The sequence below is a fragment of the Phyllostomus hastatus genome, unplaced genomic scaffold, assembly GCF_019186645.2.
Source record: "Phyllostomus hastatus isolate PE091 unplaced genomic scaffold, TTU_PhHast_1.1 phas_scaffold_755, whole genome shotgun sequence".
Lineage (NCBI taxonomy): Eukaryota > Metazoa > Chordata > Mammalia > Chiroptera > Phyllostomidae > Phyllostomus > Phyllostomus hastatus.
Genome location: NW_025334039.1, coordinates 10,788,260 through 10,808,877, shown reverse-complemented (window position 1 = coordinate 10,808,877; position 20,618 = coordinate 10,788,260). Strand labels below are relative to the sequence as shown.

At 48.1% G+C, this 20,618-nt stretch overlaps 1 protein-coding gene across 2 annotated transcripts in view; it reads left to right on the top strand.

Annotated features, from left to right (window-relative positions):
* Positions 1 to 488: 488 nt before the first annotated feature.
* ELK3 (ETS transcription factor ELK3) overlaps positions 489 to 20,618 on the top strand; it is a 65,112-nt gene continuing 44,982 nt past the window's right edge. For both annotated transcript variants that reach the window (XM_045826547.1, XM_045826548.1), the window contains exon 1: positions 489 to 892. The gene's annotated coding sequence lies outside the window, so the exon portion shown is untranslated. The remainder of the gene's footprint in view (positions 893 to 20,618) is intronic.

Below are 20,618 nucleotides of genomic sequence, written 5' to 3'. Positions count from 1 at the left end.
CATCCCCAGACAAAAACCGTGTCTCCTTTTCTGCACACCCACCATCTACCTACTCATCCTAAGCAATTGCACCCCCGCCCACGATAAAAGCAGCCCTTCTCCCAGAGCAACCAAACGCTGAACCCTACCGCTGAGGCCCACCCCTCACCCCTGCAGCACAACTCCTTCAACCCAGCGGTCAGAAAACAGCAAGTTCAGCGGCCTCCCCACTTCGGGCCTCCCCACCTAGGCCAACTGGGCAAGGCCCGATCCCGCTACAGTGCCCAGCGCAGTCCCCAGCGCAGGGACCCCTGGGGGAGAAGAGGGACCCCCGGTTCGGCTGCAACCGCGGGTCGTCGCCCCAGCGCATCCGGGACGGCGTCCCCGGGTTTCTGGCCGAGTTGCACCCCCACCCCCCGTGGGGAGGGGCTGCGGCCGCCGGGAGACGCTTAGGGTCTGGTGGCTCCTCCCCTGGGGTGGCCGAGCAGGAAGCGGGGCGCGCGGCGGGCGGGGGCGCGGGGGCGCGCGGCGCGGTGCGGACGGGCGCGCGGGGCGAGGCGGCGGAGTATGCGCGGGCCTGGGCGGCCAGCCCCGGCGCACAGCCGCGGCCGGGGCGCGCGGCGCGGGGCGGAAAAGCCTGTTTACACAGACTGCACACCGCCTGGGGAATAATGCAGTAAAGGAAGTGAGCCGGCTCGGCCTGACTGCTCCAACTTCCTGCTCTCACACACACCAGAGGGGAAAAAAAAAAGAGGAGTGAGAGAAAGAAAAAAAGGGGGGAAAAATCAGGATCTCATTACAAGAGCAACAGACCGTCTGCAGACGCCTGTCAGCATGGAAAGTCGGGGGCTTTCGCCCGGTTCCTCCTAGAAATTCCCTCGAAGAAGGATCTTGAAAGCTCCCCCACATCTGGGTAGGTAGCAGGGCTTCTGCCTGTTGCTGGGACAGTTGCAAAGTTTCGTTGGGGGTGTTTTTCTCTTTCTTTGGCTTGGTGGGGGTTGGGCGGTGGGCGCCGTGGGGTGGGCTGCGGGCCGGCTTTTGGGGTGGGGGTCGGCCGCGGGGAGGAGGCACAGCCGGGATGCTCCTACGCCCGTGCCGCCGCCCACCCATCCGGAGCTCGGTGCTGGTCCTCGCGCCGAGCCGGGGGCACCGGCGACCCTGCGCTGGCGTCACCCGGCCCTGGGGCTGAGCTAAGAGCCCAGAGGAGGGGTGCGCTCAGGGAGTAGGGGGACGGTGAGACCTGGGGACCTTGGGAGGAACAGTGACTGGAGCAGGCTGAGTGCCTGGAGGCTGGACCACCGCTGACCTGCCAGCTGGGGCGCCCCGCGGGGTGGCAGTGGGCACCGATGCGGGGAGTCTGGGAGCCTGGGGTGGAGAGGGCGGCGGAGGGCGTGCGGAGCTGAGGCGCTAGGCTGGGGGCTGCGGCCACTCGCTCCGCAGGTTACCCCCGCGAGGGTCACAGCCCCAGGCGCACGCCCAGCCGGACCTTTAAAAGCCGGCGGAGTCTTTACTAAACATTGATTTGGAGGACAGGGCAGTGGAAGGTCTTGTCGCCCCCCGGCTCTTTAGGAAAGGGGCTCCTCAGCTTCCGACGGAGTGTTGGCCTGTAGTGCTACTGTAACTTTTTGGGGAGGGGGGAAATAAGAATTTTGGAGAATTAAAAAAGAAAAATAAGAGGTCTTGGTTTTCTGCTTTCAGAACTGAATCATCCTGAGGACAAGCTGCAGTAAGGCGGCGGGTGGGGGTGGGAGCAAGAAATGTTATTTCAGAAACTGCAAAAGGGGCTTTTTCGAAAAAAAAAAAAATAAAACGAGTGTCGGGAGAGTTTCTGGCTTGTCTGGAAACTGCAAGACTAATTGCCATGCGCTTCCGCTTTGAAACTGGCAGCAGACAGCATCTTGAAAATGACTCACTGGAGGAGCTCACAAAGAAACTGTGGTTTGCTCCTTCTCAGGTTTATGTATTTGTGCCTTTTACAGTTTCCTTTGTAGTGTTGGAGAGGTCCCCCGCCCTCTTCCCCGCCGGCCCCCTCCCACCCTCCCGCTTTTGAAAGCCCCCGGCCGGTCTTTAACTCCCCCTAGCACCCCAGCCGGGAGAGGGGGTTTGGGGGGAGGCTGAGTTGTTTTTGGAGTTGGCTGGGAAGAGGGTTAAAGGGATTCTGCTGCTGCAGGGGGAAAAAGTTCCCTGAATTTTCCACTGGCTGCTGCAGGAAGAGAGAGCCCCTTTAGTCATTGCTAAGTAATGTCTGCACACACACCAACTAATCTCATTAGGAGTTTCCGCTGCTCCGCACAGGAGGGGTTTTGTGCAGCCACCGTCAGCCAGGCGAGCCCTGCGCTGGAGAGGGAGACAAGTTACGGCTTTATTTACTTCGCGGTGCAGCCGCCAGCCGAACCTTTTCAGGGTAGCATCTTTGCAAACTTTGAAGTCACTTTGGATTTCGGACTTGCAGGTTTTTCTTTGCCAGTTGTGTGTGTGAAGTTTCTATTGCCTAAGCAGCTCCACACGCCCATCCTCTCGCGTCTGAGCTTCAGTCTTTGTTTGGGGGGGTGGGGGAGGAGGTGGAGGAGATGGGAAACCAAGCATGTTCCAGGCATCTTATTAATGAGCTCAAATCGGTTACTGAGCCTCATTGCCTTCTTGCCAAACAAAATACCCTCTGATCTCTTTCCCTTTCTCTCTCTCTCTCTGTGACACATTTATTTGGGAAAGGTCAGTTATGAGTTTCAATTTATGGGGATTATAAAATACAAATTGTGTTAGGAGGGCATGTGGGTCATTCGGTTAAGAAGACTGTCCATAAGTGTTTTTAGAGTTTCCAGTAATGGTCCTGCCTGCAAAACCCCCTGATGGTCTTTCTATGCCAAATATAGCAAGGGCCTTCTGGCCTTCTTCTTTTTTTTTCTTCCTTTTTAAACCTTTATATGATGGAAATGTATAGAGTTACTAAAAAGGGTAAAGAACTTGTTGGAACCATAGGGCTCCTTTATTGCCAAGGACATGCTGCTGTCTTGAGGGTTTCTAAGGTGTTGGCATTTTTTTAGGGTGCCAGAGTGTGTCCTAAAAACAGCCCTACCAGCCTGACCAGGTAGTGAGTCATTAGGCATGTCCCTGACGCTGTGTCTGGCACAGAGTAGATGCTCAATAAATTGTTGCATTGAAAGCTGTGAGTAGGATAACAGGACTCACAATAAATAGATAAGGGGAAACAAAGCTTTGCAAAGTGTACATCATTCCGCATGAGCATTTAATTTCTTAAGGATGGAGTTTGTGAATATTCTATCCACTTCCTGCAAAATAAGAGGGAGGTAATTAGAAGTCTTCATTGCAATACATTATTATTTGGATATCATTTTGCCTGTTGGGGCATTTGAACAGTAGCTGGAGACATTTTGGTTGTCCTAACCAGAGGGGGTGCTGTTGGCCTCTAGTGGGCAGAGGTCAGGGATGCTGCTACACATCCAGCAACCTGCAGGGCAGCCTCGCACCCAAAGAATTTTCCAGCCCAAATTGTCAGTGGTGCCCAGACTGAGCAACTCTTGTATACATTAATGATGATGGTGATGATAATTCTTTTACATGCATTCATTCAATGAAGAGGATATTTAAAACTCATCCGCTGCACTTCTCTGCCACCTATATAATTGTATGCATGATTTTTTTTTCTCTCCCCTTCTCTTTCTTTTTGGTCCGTATATGCGGTAGCATGCCATGTAAGTGCAGACATGGTGGTGTGCCTTTGTGAGCTGAATTAGACCATCTCTGAACCTCACGTGGTACTAAAAATGCTTTTTGGACCAGAGTGGCAGATAGGAGAGAGCAGTGATTTTTTCAGCCCCATTTGAATTTTGATGTTTCCTAAACATTTATTCAAGACATCCTTTCTCTTATTAAAAAAATTTAATAATTCAAAACTGGTAGTGTACAGTAAAGGTGACTCTGAGATCATATATTGAAATTTATATTTATAATAACTTTTTGGAACTTGGATCTTTTCCTGAAATTGATTTTAAAGGACTTCCAGGCAGTGCATATAAATTTAAAATATTCCTTTCTTAGCTGTCAGATACTACGTTTTCTGTGTTCTGTGCTACCCAATTATATTTATAGGTCTGATTCAAAAACCAGTATGGTTGCAAAGCATCACCTATTGACAAACCTAAAAGACTTAAAAAATAAATCCAAGGTTGTGACCTCCTGGAATAGAGTCTTTTTCCACTAATGGCGAGCTGCTGCTTACTAATTAATAGCTTTGCTCCTTTGCAGTCCCAGAGAAGGATCCAGCCATCTCCAAGTTTCCCAGACCTGAGGTTCCTCATTAAACTTTAAAAGAAATCGGTTCTGTGCCCATCTGGCTGTGCCCTAGCTGCAGGCAGCTGGCTTCTGCCCCTTCCTGAGGGCCTGCACCTCCACATACGCGGGAGCAGCCCAGGTGGTTTGAATGAAGGGCCCCACGCCCGTCAGACTTCTCTGTATGTGTCAGGCAGGAGTTTTCTCTCGAAATTTTGTTATTCCTAGTTATCCATCATTTCTCTTTGCCTTCATAGGTTGAATTGTAATACATTTGAGGTCACACTAGCATAACAAAATTTGCTGTTTTTTTTTCTGATATAAAAATATTAATATGAATTACTTAAGGAGATTTAGAAAACCACAAAGACAAGAATGAACATCTTTCATAATCCCACTGTTGCCATTCGGTGTGTGTTGTTCTGGTTTGTTAAAATGCATGTGTGTGTGTACATACACGCACACTCTGCACCTGCACACAGGTAACATTTTAAAGTGGAATCACACTGTGCCTTCTGTTTGTAACTGAATTTCCCTAACATATCATGTACCATTTTAATAACTAGTACGAAGACCAGAATGACCACACAGAGAGCTTGTATTTATTGATCTAATAAATGTGTTGACTCAACAGTAGATTGGCATAATTTCGACATGGACTTATTCAGTGTTGTTGTCTCTGTGGCTGCAAGTAATGTTCTAAGAATGCTGCCCTCTTGAAAGACTGAATTCATATGTGGTGTGAAATTTGGGATTTTGATGAGTTTCTCTATGATTTAAGAATGAGTCATGATTTGCAAGAGAATATCAAGATGTAGTAACAGGAAGTCCAGGGCACTACACATCAAAATAGAATGTTCAGTGATGAGAAAAGAGAAACTAGGCTAGACCAGAAACACACCTTGAACTTAATCTATGGGAGGGAGGAAGGGTACCTGTTGCACACTTTGACGACTCTTTCTTTAGTACTGTTTCACTTTAGATCAGCAGAGTTTTCAAACTTTAAAACTGGTGTGTTAAGTGGATTTTCAGCTCAAGATCTCGATTACCCGTGGCCAGTGTGAACCGAGACCAGCCAGCCTGGGGTCTGGAGCCATGGCAGTGAGACCGTGCAGACGTGCGTTTGCAGCCCCAGGAACTGAGTTGTTAGTGTGTGTGTGTGTGTGTGTGTGTGTGTCCTCGGTGAACAAATCCTAAAGTTTGTCTTCAAAAATGGTGGATCATTTCGTCTTTGAAGTAATATTCTGTGCAGAAATTTGACTCCCCGGGATTCCTCTCCACACCAAAATGTAAATGGCCCTTCGTCCATTACCAGAAACGTACATGTATGTGAGCAGTTTAAAAACACACTTTTAGTTGGTCGTTTCAATACGTTGGAATTTGGTCTGAATTGCCAGTAGGACTTTGCTCATTGACTGCTTTATGATGTTCCATTGTCTGGGAGGTAATCGTTAAATTATTGTGAGAATCGAATAGGATTATTTGATAATGTGGCTGTGAGATTTATCTGTTCATTTTTAAAGAAATTAAGCTGATGGTTGTACTCAGGTAGTCTAATTTGAATCGGACGAAAATGCATGTATTCACCACACACGTGCTCCAGAAAGCTCTGAAGCACATATTACCGTAAGTATTTTGAAAGCTCCCGTGTCTGAGAACAGTACCTCATTTTCCATGCAGAGCTGTGGGACCGCCGGGGGAGGCGTGACGCACGCTGACCTGGTACTTTCTGTCAGATGGGTGAGCTGTTGGGGGCCTTTCCCTTGCAAGCAGCAGAACAAGGAATCTGAGACTTTTGGTTTTTCTTTTTTTTTTAATGAAGGTATATTTTACATACATGAAAACGCACAGATTTTAAATATTAATGTATACATACACCTGTGTAATCCCTACCCCCCTCTCTCCACACAGAGAATATTTCCATTACTCTAAAACAGTCCTGGCTGGTTTTTACATTACAGTGTGGCAGTTTCATGATGCCGCCAGGCAGGTTATTACGCTCCAGAACACCTTGATGAAATAAGGAGGTATCTGTGTGTTTAAAAGGAAATCATGAGAATGCGTGGATTTCCTTATTATGTTGGGAGAGGAAAAGTCCCTTCTACGTGACTTAACGTCACTTACGCTAACCAAAACTAGTATTCGTGCTGTGGGGAGAAGTCAGTTCCCTGAAAACCAGTTGCATAGGAGGATATCCCTTCATCTTCCTGGGCCTCAGTTTCCCTGGCTGGATGGTAAAGTGAATTAGAGAGGCTTTCAAGGCGAAAGTCCCATTGTACTACTTTTTTGGAATAAACAACTTGAATTCTTCTAAGCGTTGTGAAAGTGTAATGTGGATTTTGCCGTCACCCCCAAACAGCGGACTTTGAGACGTACACAGCAATATAAACAAGCTACTGTTTTGTGGTGGGAGAAGGGGTTCCCCAGCAGCTCCCCCTTCAGTCCCAGCGTGGCCTCTCATTGGACAGGGAGCACCTGAGGGAGGGTCAGCATTTGCTGCTGTGCTGGCCTTGCCTCCCTTTTCTGAGAGTTGTGACAAGCACTAGTTATCTCTAATGACCTGCCATTGCCTCATTCTTGGGGACACGAGCTACCGTCTTTGGGTTGGGTGCTGCGTAGGCCCACGTAAGGCTTTCGTCACCAGGTGAAGTCCCCACTCCTTCCTGTCCAGAGTCTTCCCAAATGATCTCCCTCCTGGACCGCAGTGTCTGATGGGGCCCACGTTCCCTCTCACCTCTCCCAGCCCCTTGTCCACCCGTAAGCTAGAGTACAGCGACCCTTTAAACACAGACCTGACTGTGTCACTCTGCTTAAAATCACGCAGTGGCTTCAGTGAGGATGAAGGTCCAGATCCTTAAGGTGGGCTGTCAACTGTGATCTCGGCCAGCCACACTGGCCTTTCCTCCGTCCCTCAAATGTGGACTGCGCCTGCTGGCCGCTGGGCCTTTCCCAGTGCTCTTCCCTTCCCTAGGAATTCCCTTCCTCGCCCCCCACGCCCATCGATTTTTCTCACTCCGCCTGCCAATTTGTAGCCACCCTTCAGGTCTCAGCTCAGTCACCCCTTCCCCAAGGAACCCTTTGCTGGTCCCCCAGCCTAGACCTCCCGCGGCCGTGTGTTCCTGGTCTTCGGAGCCCTGGTCACAGGCTGTGTTTAGATGTGTCCTCACTACCCGAATTCTCCCTCTCCAGATTCTCACTGTCCACACACAGGGGCCGAACTGTGCCAGACAGAGATTTATGGACACAGGGCCGGCGTCTGTCATTACCCATTAACACTCCTTATCTGAAATGCAGGAACCAAGTAGATGCGTTAGGATGGCATCTCTCGTTCTCCAAAGCCACTGTCCAAACGCTGGAACCCTCAAAGTTCGGATGGTGGGGGATGCCTTCGCGTGTATGTGCCTCGTGTGTTTCACATCTGTCACGCACATCAGTCTGTAAGCTCCCCCTGGGCCTGCATCTGTTTTCCTCATCCTTGTATTTATCCTAGCGCTTTGTAGAGAACCTGGCACTTACTGAATTAAAAACAATCTGAAGGGAGAAAACTTGCCAGAGTAGCCTGTTTCCTCCCCCCCCGCCCCCTATTTTGCCACTGGACTTGACAAAGCACTTTGTTGACATGCATAAATCCAGCTCTTCCCTAGACAGTAAATTACTGGGATTAATAACAGGCATAGCTCTTGGTTGACCCATGAAGACAGCCAAGAAGATCCTCTGTAGAGAATATATTGTTTCCCAGAGTTTTTGTCCAGACTTGCAAGAGAAATAGACGCCTGGAAGTCAGGTTAGCTTGTTAAATATCCGAGAGGGCATTAGCCCTATTACTGATGTCATTGGTACATGAAGAATGGTTGGTTAAGTCATTCGTAGGATAGTATAGCTGGAAAGAATCTCGACATAAAGCGCTTCCCATATTAAAATTAGTCATTCTGCAGCAGTCATCATTAGTCCTTTATCAAGACTTCAATTGATCAGGTTTTCATAGTTCCCTGGGGCTGAGGTCTATAATACAGGGTGGGGCAAAGGGAGGTTTACAGTTTGTATGAAAGATAATACTATAATAAATAATATGCAAGACTGAACTCTGTTTCTTGTACTCACACTGGACACCTACTTTGCCCCACTCTGTCCCCACAGTTCGAAGTTCTTCCCTTACACTGACATGTAGCTTTTGTCTTTCTGTCTGTCACTCTGTGTGATTAATGAATGATGTTTCTGGTCGAGTTTTAAAATAATGAAAGACTCTGCCTGTGTGACTGTGAGGAGATGAATGACTGCGCACCTAAATTGTTTTGGGGAGAGGGGGGCGAGATCTGTTCATTTCAGCTGGGTTTTGCCAAGGAGCAGTTCGTTGATCATCAAAGCTTGATGAACCAGGATGTATGATTAAGGAGATTTTTTTCCCCCTGCAATTAATTGTCAGAAGAGAGCTTAAAACAACAATAACAACAGCAAAACACGATCTGGAATTTATTCCAGGACATGGCCCTGGGTAACTACAGGACCTCTCCCACACTGTGGTACCTGTAAGCCCTCACCATCCTCAAAAGGACAACGTGGGGCCCCCAGAGATTGGGATGCTCTGTTAAGCAACAGAAAGGGTGTAGAAGTTAGAACAATGTCCCAGCACCGACAGTGAAGAACACTTCTCTGGTTCATACTCGGTGAACTGGAGATGTGACTTCCCCACTATTTCCTTCCTGGAGTCCGGAAGGTTTGCTCTCGGAGCCTCAAATATAAGCCCTGTTTGCTGGCGTTTATTTGAAAGTGAGGGAAGCACTGGCAGGTGGTGAGGGAGAGGGAGCGAGCGTGGGTCTGGGTGTGCCCTCTGGAGATGTCGGCTGCAACGGGATGTCTGAGTCAAAGAGAGTGGGACTACGTGACCTCGGTTTTTATTCCTCCGTGCAGAGCCCCTCTTCTCTTGTAGGTGGGGTTTGAGCCCTAGCTCTGGACGGAGGACGGGAGCAGGAAGGGGTGTTTGCTAAACTTCACCCCAGAGAATCCTTGGTGCAATGTGAGGACTCAGGAGAGAACTTGGATGTGTTTATATGGTTTTCGGGAGAAGAGAAAGCTGAGATTCCTGCTCATTTCAGCAAGCCCTCCTAAGAGCATGCTAGAAGAGACCAAACCATGTAGTCGTATTTGGAAGACCATCCGGAGATGCACCATTCCAGTCTTCTTAGATGGCTTTGCAGCTCAAAATCCTCTGGAATTCAGAGTTCGTGAGCGTTGGCAGGGGAAGTGCCGGTGTCCCCACCTGTCTTCCAAGCACCAGACAGTGACTGTGTAGACCAGGGGGTATTAGATGGTGCAGCATTGTTTTCTTCTTCTTGTTCTTTTTTTTCCTTTTAAGAACAAATTCTCCAGGTGACATTCTGAGTCAGGGTTGGAACTGAATGAACCCCAGGCAGAGCTGTGTCATCTGTGCTGGGCACGCAGCAGAGGGTAGGACATACTTGAGGACGGGCTGACTGTGTCTTCGATCATTGAGGCCAAAAACGGACGTGACGCTCGCCCAGCCACTCAGCGCTCCTGGACTTTGCTTAATTCACTCGTTTAGGCCTTGGAGCAGAAATTCTCCATTCTGCATGTATGATAGGTGGAGAAGTTGAGTAATTTCAAAGAGTGTTGCCAATTTCTTAAAGTGAATTGCTTTCATTACAAAAGTGTATGTTGTCCGAAGATGTCTTGAGTCACACAAAATGACCCAAGTGTCCTGGGGTCTCAAAAGCTCGGTCACTGCTCTCAGATGTGAGCGTTGCTCTGCTTTCATTCAAATCAGAGCTGAACCACGGCAACAACGGCATCCTCCCCGGGCTTTGCCACATCCTTTGCTTCTTTTTTTTCCTTTAACCTAAATATTAAGACCTAAATATTAAGAGAATTTAAGACCTTGATGTAGAAGATCATACGCGCACCAGATGATTAAAATAGAGAAAGGGCGATTTTTCTTTAGCAAGGGGGAAAAGGATCATTTATAGCAGGACCTGGCTGTTCTTTTGTTAATGTAATCATGCCGTACAATGACTGGAAGAGCAAGTGGAGGAACCAGTTGTATGTGACACAAAGACCAAGCCAGGTGAGAGGATGGCAGCATCCTACATGCGAATGCACAGAGACACGTCGGATTCTGAATTCGTTGTTTGGTGCTAAAGCAAGCAACAGCCTTTCTCCATGTGGCACGAATGAATGTACCATTGATCTTCCATTTGATGACAGTTTTGTTATTTTCTTCATCTATTCAGTGCAGTTTGGGGGTAAATAAAAAAGAGTAGGTTTTAAGGAGAAGGCATTGGGAGAAGATTATTTTGTTTTGAAATCACATACTACCTCTTTTTGCAACTGTTTCCTTAGAACTAACTGTTCTTGACAGGAACACCAAGATATTTTTCATGGGTCCCGCTGAATGGAGTTTGCTTGTAAGTCAGACTTGCTTTGAAATTGACATTCCGTGAAAAAATGAGACGCCTTTTGCTCGGCATGTTACCTTAGTGCTTTTATATTTTGCTTCATGTTAAAGAGGACTTTGTTAGAAGTCGTTCAAAGGTAGAAGAAACTCTGCATTTGGCACCAAAATCACCATAGATATCTAGACTTGACATCCACGTACAGAAAGGTCCAGGAAACATGCATAGGCAGAGAGGGAAGCTATAGGAGGGAGCGTTAACCACCTTCACGACTCTGGATGCTGTGGAAACCGCCCACAGCTGTCCACCACATGAGCAGGTGATGATATTTTGAAGGCTGTGGAGTCATTGTTTTTTATAGATCCCTTCCAAAGTGAACATATTATCATACCATACTTATGCATGAATGTTTATGCCTAGGTTTTGCATATCCTAAACCATACAGGAGTTTTACTGAGACAAGCACCAGGAAAAGGGGTGGGGGGGAAGCAGCGGAGGTCATGTGACTGCAAAGCTAGAAGCCTGGCAGGGTCCAGGTTCTTGCTTAGGTAACCGCCCACGCCCACGGAAGGGGGGCTCTCGGGGCCTCTGAAAACCCCCTGAAGAGGTGTCACAAACACCGGAAGCTCCTAACCGGTTTTGCAGGTGTGGTGTGCAGATTAGGACCCAAACACGGGCTGAGGGCATTGTCATTCAGCTCAGCCTCCACGTGGCCAGAAGCCAGCACACGATGGCACATGGCAAATTTCAGGGAAAGAAAGATAAAAGGTTGAAAGACCATTAGCCGTTTGTAAAGTAGCAGTTCAAATATGCTCTGTTATAAAAATTTAAAACAGATCACATACGTCTAAACCATGTCAACGTCAGGTCTCTGGTATCATCTTCTCCATCCAAGTGCTATTTTAGAAAGACGTCTAAAATGGGTTCAGTGGATTTACTCCAGAAAAGAGGGAACGAGAACTTTCCCGGGAATGCTGATGTTGGGGACAGTTTTCCTTCGTGACTTAACCACCCGGAAACGGTGGCAGAAACGGCACTGCATCGTTTTAAGTTTTACAGAGAAGACAGGGAGAGCTCGCAGTTGCTCTGGGAGGACCATGGCTTCTCCCACTGCAGCCCCTGCCAGGGCTTTCTGTGGGGAAAGCTGGAAGGACAGCGTCGGGGCTTCTGGTGGCTCCATCTCGTTCCCAAGACTAGCAGCCTGGTGTGTCCTGCATGCGTGAGCAGCCGGCCCTGGTGATGAGAGACACGTTCGGACGGTGGCAGTAAATGAAGCGGAGACCGGGCCTGTGGGGAGGCTGTGGGAGCCGGCGTTTGGGTCCGCCAGGGGGGCAGAAGCAGTGCTCACCCCGGAGGGAGCTGGCGGGGGTGGGGTGGGGGACTGGAGATAGGGGCTGCAGGGGGAGGAAAGGTTCTGTGCCTCCCCCGCGCCTCTGCCCCCCACCCCCACCCCCGGCCCGCCCCGGGTGGGACGAGGGAGGTCGGGGTGCCGAGCAGATGTTGGAGGTGGGCCAGGCCAGGTGCAGCTGGGCTGCGGAGAGGGGGCGCCGCACAGATGGTTACCTCTCTGTCCGGAAGTGCCCGGCGCGGCCGCGGGACTGGGATGCGAGCACAGCTCTGCACATTTCCCGGTCCCCGGGGCCCCTTGGGGATCCTGCCGAGCGGAAGGCATGGTGTCCCGGCCCACACCTGACCCACCCAGGGCTCATTCCTCCCGGACCATGGTGTCGTCGGCCCTGGGAGTGTGCACAAGTGTGAGGGGCAGGAGGGCCTGCTGATGGCTGTCGTTTGTGTGGGTGGCGGTGAGGGAACGGCCCGAGGAGGAGGGGGAGCGCCGTTGTGCAGCTAACCGCATGGCTGGTTGCCATGGGTGGAAAAAAGACCAGTGTCTAGATTTTTAATGAGAAGAGCTAAGACCTGAATTTTCTTTTCTTAAACATTATCTTGCCTTTTTTTTCTCTCTCTCTCTCTCTACTGTTTCCACTGGGTGGTGCTGCAGGAATTCCTACCTTTTGCCTTGGATCTACCCTTCCCAGAAAGACGCTTCTGAAGCATAATAGGAGGAAGTCCTGATTTAGAAAGATTTTACAGTTTCAACACAATAGAAGAGTTTGGAGGATGCTCTGGCAGGAAATGTTTCAGTTTCTGGATGTGGAAAAACCACCATCATTTTGTATCATGCAAAAGGGTTCTTACTACGCTTTGGGCTCTGGCGACGTGTGGTTCGGCAGGCACAGGGCAGCTTTCGCGTTTATCTGAGGGATCAGGATTCGTTCTAGTGGAAGTGGTGTGTAAGGTTTCCTTTATGTTCCGTTTTCGTAAAATTATCTTAACAAAGTACCCAGGCAAATAAACATTTTCTGATGTTAAGAAAACACAGATTTTAAACATGTCTCTGTTAAGGCTTTATTGAAGCTGAAGGCGTTTTTTCCTGGCTTACTTTAGAGATCATTTACACAACCTATTGATCAAAAGGCTAACTTAGACTTTTGCTCTCAAAACACTTTTAACTGTAAAAAAAAGTCTTTTAGTTTGATAATACTTGTGTGCGGCAGGGGTCGGATGGGCCATGTCCCTGTGTCACAGACAGAGAAGGTGAAACAGAGACATTGGCTAACTCTTTAAGGCCTCGGAAAAGACGAGAATTCACGTGTTCTGCCCTTTTACCCTTGTGCACAGGACCACATTTAAGGGACAGGAATAGTAAAAATTGAGGTAAAGCTTTTCCATTCAAAGGCCTATGAAATACAAGAATCAAGGAGAGTATGGAGGGAAAATACCCACTGGAAATTAGGGAGCTCATGAAATTGAAGATCGAATTTCAGGACAGTTAGCAAGATTTTAAGTAAGTTTTACTGAGTGCAAGAGAGCATTTTTTTTTCAAGGGCGTGCTGTGGTCCTCTGTGAAATCCCAAATAACGCTTTCCTACAACCTGAGGCAGGGCTTCTCCAGAGGGGTTCGTTTTTAAAGGAGAAACTTTGAGCCCGCTGAGTGCTGGGTGCCACACGGGGTGCTGTTGTGTAGCATCAGCGGGGTCCCTAGTCTGACCCTGCTCACCTGTGAGGCCTTCCTCATCACCCCTCTCTGGGGCCACGCCGGATCACCTCTGACTTTCATCCCCCCCCACCCCCATTCCACCACCGTCCAGTGTGCTCACGCTGAGTGGGGGGGATGCAGGGGCCGGGGGTGCTGGGGGGATGCCTCTTTCCTGCTGAGGAGGAGCTAAGTTCCAGAAGGTGTAGCTTCTCCTGTCCCACCTTCATTATTCGGTGTCTGACGAACCTGGAGCAAACCTTGGAGCGTAGCTAAAGCAACACCCAGATTTTTTTAAAAGGGAACTGGCTTCAAGACAAAGTGGTGATGGGGCGGGTGCACAGCCTGTTTCTTCAGAGGGAACCCGTGGGCACAGCTGGAGTCACCCATGAGGCAAAGCCAGAAAGAAGTAAGGAGGTTTCCCAATTTGATGCCCTCTGAGTTACAACGAGACCTTCCTCTTGGCAGCAGTGGGGTGTGCGCACGAGGAGTGAACCTCTGCTGGAGGGGGTGCGCGTGGCATTAAGAATCTGCGCTTCGGAGCCTGGTGCACCCTGGGTCGCAGTCTCTGCCCACATCACCCCTGTGGCCAGGAGCATCTCATTTCACCTCTTTAAGTCCCGAGTTCTTCATGGAGCATTAAGTTTAGACGGCACATCTAAGGCATCTAGCACAATGCCTGCTACACAATAAATGCTCACCAAATGTTAGCATTTAAGAAGAAAAGCCCCTATTTAAAGACGCAATGTCTTGGGTGTTTCATTTTATTTGACTTTATTTTACTTTATTGGTGGCTCAAGTTCTGTTTTTGAGAATCCCGTGGAATCTCAGTATGGGCGGGGGTGGTGTAGCCAGCATGGCCTTCAGTGCTGTGCCCCTCCTTTGAGATTTACAGATTACTCGAGGGTTTTATAAACCTTGCTGACATTATGTGTATTTTGTATGAATATCTTTTTTTCCCCCTGGAGAATTTTAGGTTCTCAAAAGGGTCCGTGGACCAAAACAGGAAGAAGACGCTGCCCTGGGCACGTGTGTGTGGGCGTGTGTACACGTGTATGTGATCTGTTCTCTGTGCGTTGTTCCATGCTTTGGGTTGTCTTTGTGAGATTGCTGGTATCTGACTGTGTCTGACCCACAAAACAACTTCACACAGTTCAACCTAACAGTTGGTGATGTTGTTAAGAAACATAATTTGCAACAGTATCATTATGAGAGAGATTATAATGAGGTATGACTGTGGCTTATTTTCATGTTATTTATCAAAGACCCGCACGTTCAAAGTCACCCGGTAGCCTCGGACCGGCAGGGGCCATATTCTCGTGGAACAGCTTCTGCCGTGCACGGTGCTGCAAAACAGTCATGAATGTTCACTGGGGACTTACGGTAGCTTTGTCACATCCAGTGAGTCATTTTTCTAGTTCCATGTTCTTTTGATACGAAGGACTGGAGTTAGGAGAATTGGCTTAGTCTTTTTTTTTTTTAGATGTAAAACACTTAGAATTTAAAAATACTTAGAGTTGCTTAGTCTTCCCCCACCCCATGAATTCATAGGCCCAGGGACTCGGGGGAGGAAGAACTTCTTCGTGAGGTTTCTTGGGCAACAGGGCCTTTCAGAGAGAGCAGGGTCTGCCCGTCGTGCTGAGGGTTAAAAGAGAGGTGACACGCAGGCAGAACGAAACCAGAGCTGCAAGTACAAAGTGGGACAGATGTAGGAGGCCAGGTTTCCTGTGGCCCATTTTCCAGTTTCCTGCCTGCAACCTGCAGAAGAGGAAGCGGAACAGTCACCGGGTGTGAGAACGGCCGGACGCCGTGCCTGGGGCCGGAGTTAAGATGCACGCAAACAACACGGGCAACAAAGACAATGGCAAAGAAAGTGAACGTTCAGGTTTTAGTCCAGAAATGTCTAGGAAGGAACAACCCGTCTGTTTAGAGAAAAAACACTGTCAGCAGAGCCTGTGGGTCCATGTGAGACTCTGTGTGTGTGCGTGTATGTGTGTTGGGGGGTGGGGGCGGGGGGCCCCCCCGGAGGCTGTCCCTGGTTGCAGGAACCTGATTTTTACAGCCTTCCCTCCTCATCTTTCAAGACATGGTCTGCTTTTTAATACAGTCGGTTACCTGGAAAGATTTTCCCTGCAGTGCCCAGGACTTCTAACTCTGTTTCCTGGCCATGTTGATATACGAGGGAAGTGGATGTAGTTAACTGACTGGCTGTAATGAACTACAGCCTCCCTTTGGGGAGGCTGGGTGACCAGTTGGCTGCTTTGATCTAGCAGGCTTGCGTTCCTTTAACTGCCCAATAAAATTGTGTCTGATGCTTTCAGAGAAGAGATTAAATGGGGACGTGTCTGAGGAAGACTGCAGATTGCTCACGCACACTATTTGTGTGTTTGTGGGGAGGTGCAGGGTGCAGGCAGTCAGAAGATACCAGAGAAGTGGGCAAGTCCATCGTCCACTTTGAGGAGAAACAAAGAGAAAAATAAAAATTATTTTGTGTCTGGGCTCTTTGACAAGTTATAGAAGAGTCTCCGAAGCCAGATATTGCAATCCTCACTCTATGGTAAAGAAATTAAAGTCAGTGGTAGAGAAATGAAGACCCAGAGAAATTGAGATTCTCTGCACCCCTTTCTCTTGAACGCCCGTTGTTCGTCAGGTGCTGCGTCGGAGTTGCTGGTTGGTGCTAGTGCAGTGGTGGCTAACCGTGAACAGGCCCACCTGTGGACGCCGCGGTGAAGGCTTTCTGTGAGGTGTGACTGACAGCAGCACATAAGCCTTCTCGAAGGCTGGTAATGGACAGGGCACTGTGCTGAGCTTTTCCCACATACCAGCTCATTCAGATTGACTTGCTTCCTTGAGGCGCAGAGAAATAGGCATGTGCTTCTGGGACAACCAGTTATTTGTTCACCCCGTGGATGGATCTCCTCATCTTCGATCCCTGGAAGAACACACCTTGTGCCAGGAATGTTAGGGTGTTTTGGAACATTGACAAATTGGGGATCAAAGAGGTACCCGTGAAAGTCAGCTTAGACTGGGAAGAGGTGCTTTTGCATCCTGATGTGGGATAAGAGGGGCTAGGTCCTGCAGTAGTGCGGTGGGGAGGGGTGGGGTGGGGTGGGAAGTGGCATGAATATATGGATGTGGGAGGAAGTAGCATGGGCTCAAACACACTTTCCCAGCTGGAGTCATTGTAGCCATCCCTTTACTTTTCCAAAGGAAATTGCCATATAAAAGTCACTGACGGACCAATTGAGTTATTTCTAATTTGCCCAGAGATAACATGGACTTCCAGCAGGAAAGAGGGGTGGGCCATTCATGCAGTAAACGGCTATGTTGTTATTACAGTAGCTATCAGTGATTTCCCCTGAACAATCTTCCTCTTTCCTCAGGTGGAAGACTATTTGCAAAGCGTTGCAAACTGTAAAGGGTAAATAAGTCGGCTGAGCAATAGTGGGTTTTCCTCTCTGTTCCTGTTCATGTTCATGTCACTCTTTTAAAAAATGGGCAGCCTGTAGATATTCACAGGATGAGTGAGAATACAAATACTTGCTAATATATAAAAAGCGTTGATGGACATGAACTTGACCTCGCAGATTAGCCTTTTTTATATGCATGGGTTGGCAGTAATTAAAATGTCTTTTGAAAAATATTTTAATAATCTTAGTTCCACCTACAAAAATAATAAAAAAAGGTTTCCAGTATAGGCTGCATAGTTACCAAATGTTATTATTTACTTAATGCCGTAAAATTAGTCTTTGTGGAGTTACTGCACACCTCAGGTAATACAGCTTGTTGTTTTCTGATGCCTTGACTTAAATATGGGGTTTGTTTAATATAATGGAGTGGTTTCTGCCCTTTCTCTCACATCTTGATAATATGGTGGCACAGAAACAGCAGATGCTGCTCTGACAGAGGAGTTGAATTTAAGATAATTTTCAACATGGAGAGTTCGAAACCATCCTTATTTCTCTAACCATGCAAGTTTTGACAAGCAAAAAGACAGGTGCTTACCAAGCATCTGCTTTTTTTTTTTACACATACGTTTTTCTCCTTCCCTTGGCCTTTCTCATTTCTGACTAATTTTTCTTTAAAGTTGCCTCATGTCTTTAGTTCCTGCAGTATAAAGCTTTAGAAAAACCAAAGATAATTTTTCTACCCCCTCAATTCCCACCTCAGTTGTAACTTTAAAAATGAATTCAGGAGCCTGCAAAGAGAAGAGTTAGGTGTCTTCAATGGAAAAAAGAACAAATTAGTTGGTATTCGACTTCTAAGAATGGAAGCAGAAAACCTCATGCTTTGCATAAAGGTTCTGTGCAGCCCCATCTCACATTAAGACGTCTGTCGCCACCTTGTGGCAGGCAGGAAGAATGCTCGCCTCCAGGAAGAGGAAAGCAGCTTTAGGAGAGAGGAGGCTGCCTGAAGAAGGGGCAGGTCCAGGTTTTGTGGGAGGTTGAAGCTTAAACGGTGTGGAAGCCCCCTTTGTAAAAAAGTAAAATGAGATAAACTCCTAAAGTTAGAAATGTAAAATCGCTAGGGCTCTTAGACCTATGGAAATTGATGGTCTTTGAGGCTGTAGCTTCACTGCGAGTTGGCCTCAGGGTGTAGGGCCCAGGTAACGGAGGTGGAGCTGGGGGCCCTGGGGTAGATCTGAGGCCCCCGTCAGCCCGGCAGCTTCTGGAGGCTCGGAGGAGTCCGAAGGAGCACGTGACCCTGCTACTGTGTGACTTCTGTTCTTCAGGCTCCAGCGGGAGGTCGTCCCCGTAGAAATTGCAGGTTCCTCGCCCTCCAGGTCCCACGCTGCCTCCTCCTCGGCATTTGTCCTTGCTGTCCCCGCCCCTGCCCGCTGGGGGGAACGTCTGACTCTCCTCCAGTTTTGCCCACCCTTTAGAGTAAGGCTTTACTCAAGCTCACTCCTCTAGAAAGCCTTCTCCAGCCAGCCTAATCCTCATCTTCCTCCGAATGCAGGGCCCTGATGTATTTGGTGGGGGGCAGTACCACAGAGTGGGGAAGGGCACAGGCTGTGGCTCCTTCTGACCTGTTTTACTTATTCACGCATTTGTGGTCCAAACGTGTCCTGGGCCCCTCCCAGGACCTGGCCCCGGTCTAAGAGCTGGGGATCTGTCTCTGCGGGGGAGTGGGAGCAGGTCAGTACTCAGCGAGCCCACCCGAGGGCAGCGCTTTTCACACTGCCCCTGGGAAGGACCGGTTTTTAAAATTTCCCACACATGGTGGGCTGATGATTCTGTGAAATACAATACAAATAAATGACTAGCGAAATAAAAAAGAGACTAAAATTGAGGCCCCGGTTTTTATTGTGGAAATAACAAGCACAAAAATCACATTTCAATAAGTATAATTAGAATAAACATGGGGAAAATAATGACAAGAACTGTGTATTAACTGAATATCAATGCTTATCAAGGCAATTGATGCAGATTGTGACTTTTAATACTGGTAATGTTTTGTCATTCAGCAACTGTAACCCAACAAAAAGGTTGTTAGTGACATAGAGATTGCCCATATTAAATGCCCATAAGCACACTTCAACACCATATTGATAAATATTCATTTTTAGTGTGTCAAATGAGCTTCTTGCTGACTAGCAAATTTCATCTAGGTTGCATACAAAAATGGTACTTGTAGGGGATGATGTATAGAAACTATTTCTATGTTTTGTTTTAATTACACTCAGAGAGAAGCCAGTCTTGCTGAGGTGTGTTGACAGGTATGGAAGAAGAGATTTTCCAACACATTTCAGCAAATTCAGGATATTAATTTTTTAGCTTTCATCCAAAATGAAACAAGTATTGCTTCATTAAAAATTCATCTGCGATCCTTTATTAGTTGCCAGTTTCAACAACTTATCCTCCAAAGTTATGGTTACATTAAATTGTCTTTTAATAAAATCAGTGAATTCCGGGTTTTTATACACCTTTGGGTTACAGTTGCAAGGCTCACCTTGAACAGTACATGTTGTAGCGTCGTCCCACCGTATGTGACGGACTAGTCCACAGCTTCTGCCAGCAAGATGAGCCCACTGATCACACGTTGGGATGTGGTGATAATGACTAACTGCAGTAGAAGTTTCTGTGCACTTTCTCTTCGTTTCTGTACTTATCGTGGACTGGTGGTGACCAGCAGCTCACAGTGGTGTGTTGGCCACGTGTAGAATAGACTGTTCTAGAGGGCTCCTCCTCTTCCACTGTTGGTCCTCAGTTTCCTCATCTACAAAATGGGCACAATAACTATATTCAGCTCTTAGGGCTGTTGTGGGAATTACATGGAAAGTGCTTGGTGTATGGTAAAGGCTTCATAAATACCCACTGTGTACAGAGAAGACAAAGATAAGGCTCTTGTGATTGGGAAAAAACAGATGAGTTGATGAACGACTAACAGTGAGGCAGATTATGGTAAGGCCCCCTGGTATGAGTGTGTTCACGTGTGTGTATAAACTTACCTCCATTTGGGGGGCTCTGGGGGGAACTTTGCATCTTCTCTGACTTGTCCCTTGTGCTTACTAGACAAGCCACCTGTTTGGCGTCAGAATGGGGCTCACACCCAGTTTCATGAGTGTGAAACGGGGTGTTTCCCACCGCCAAGGGGAGAGCAGCTCTCACGTCTGTGCAGGTTGTTTGTTGGGCCCCTGGTGGTCAGAGGGGACGTGGTCAGAGGGGTCAGGCCAGCATGAGTTAGTATGGGGAGTGCCCTAGACCAGAGGACAGAGAGTACCACGTGGCCCGTGGCTCTGGAGTAGGCAGAGGAGGCCACTGGCGATGATGGGGGTGATTAGTAGTCAGTCCATACAGCATCTTGCTCTGAGGCTCCATCCAGGTTAGAGAGTGAATCAAGGTTATTTTTGGCATTCTTTAAAAACAGAAAGAGCCCTGGCTGATGTGGCTTAGTGGATTGAGCGC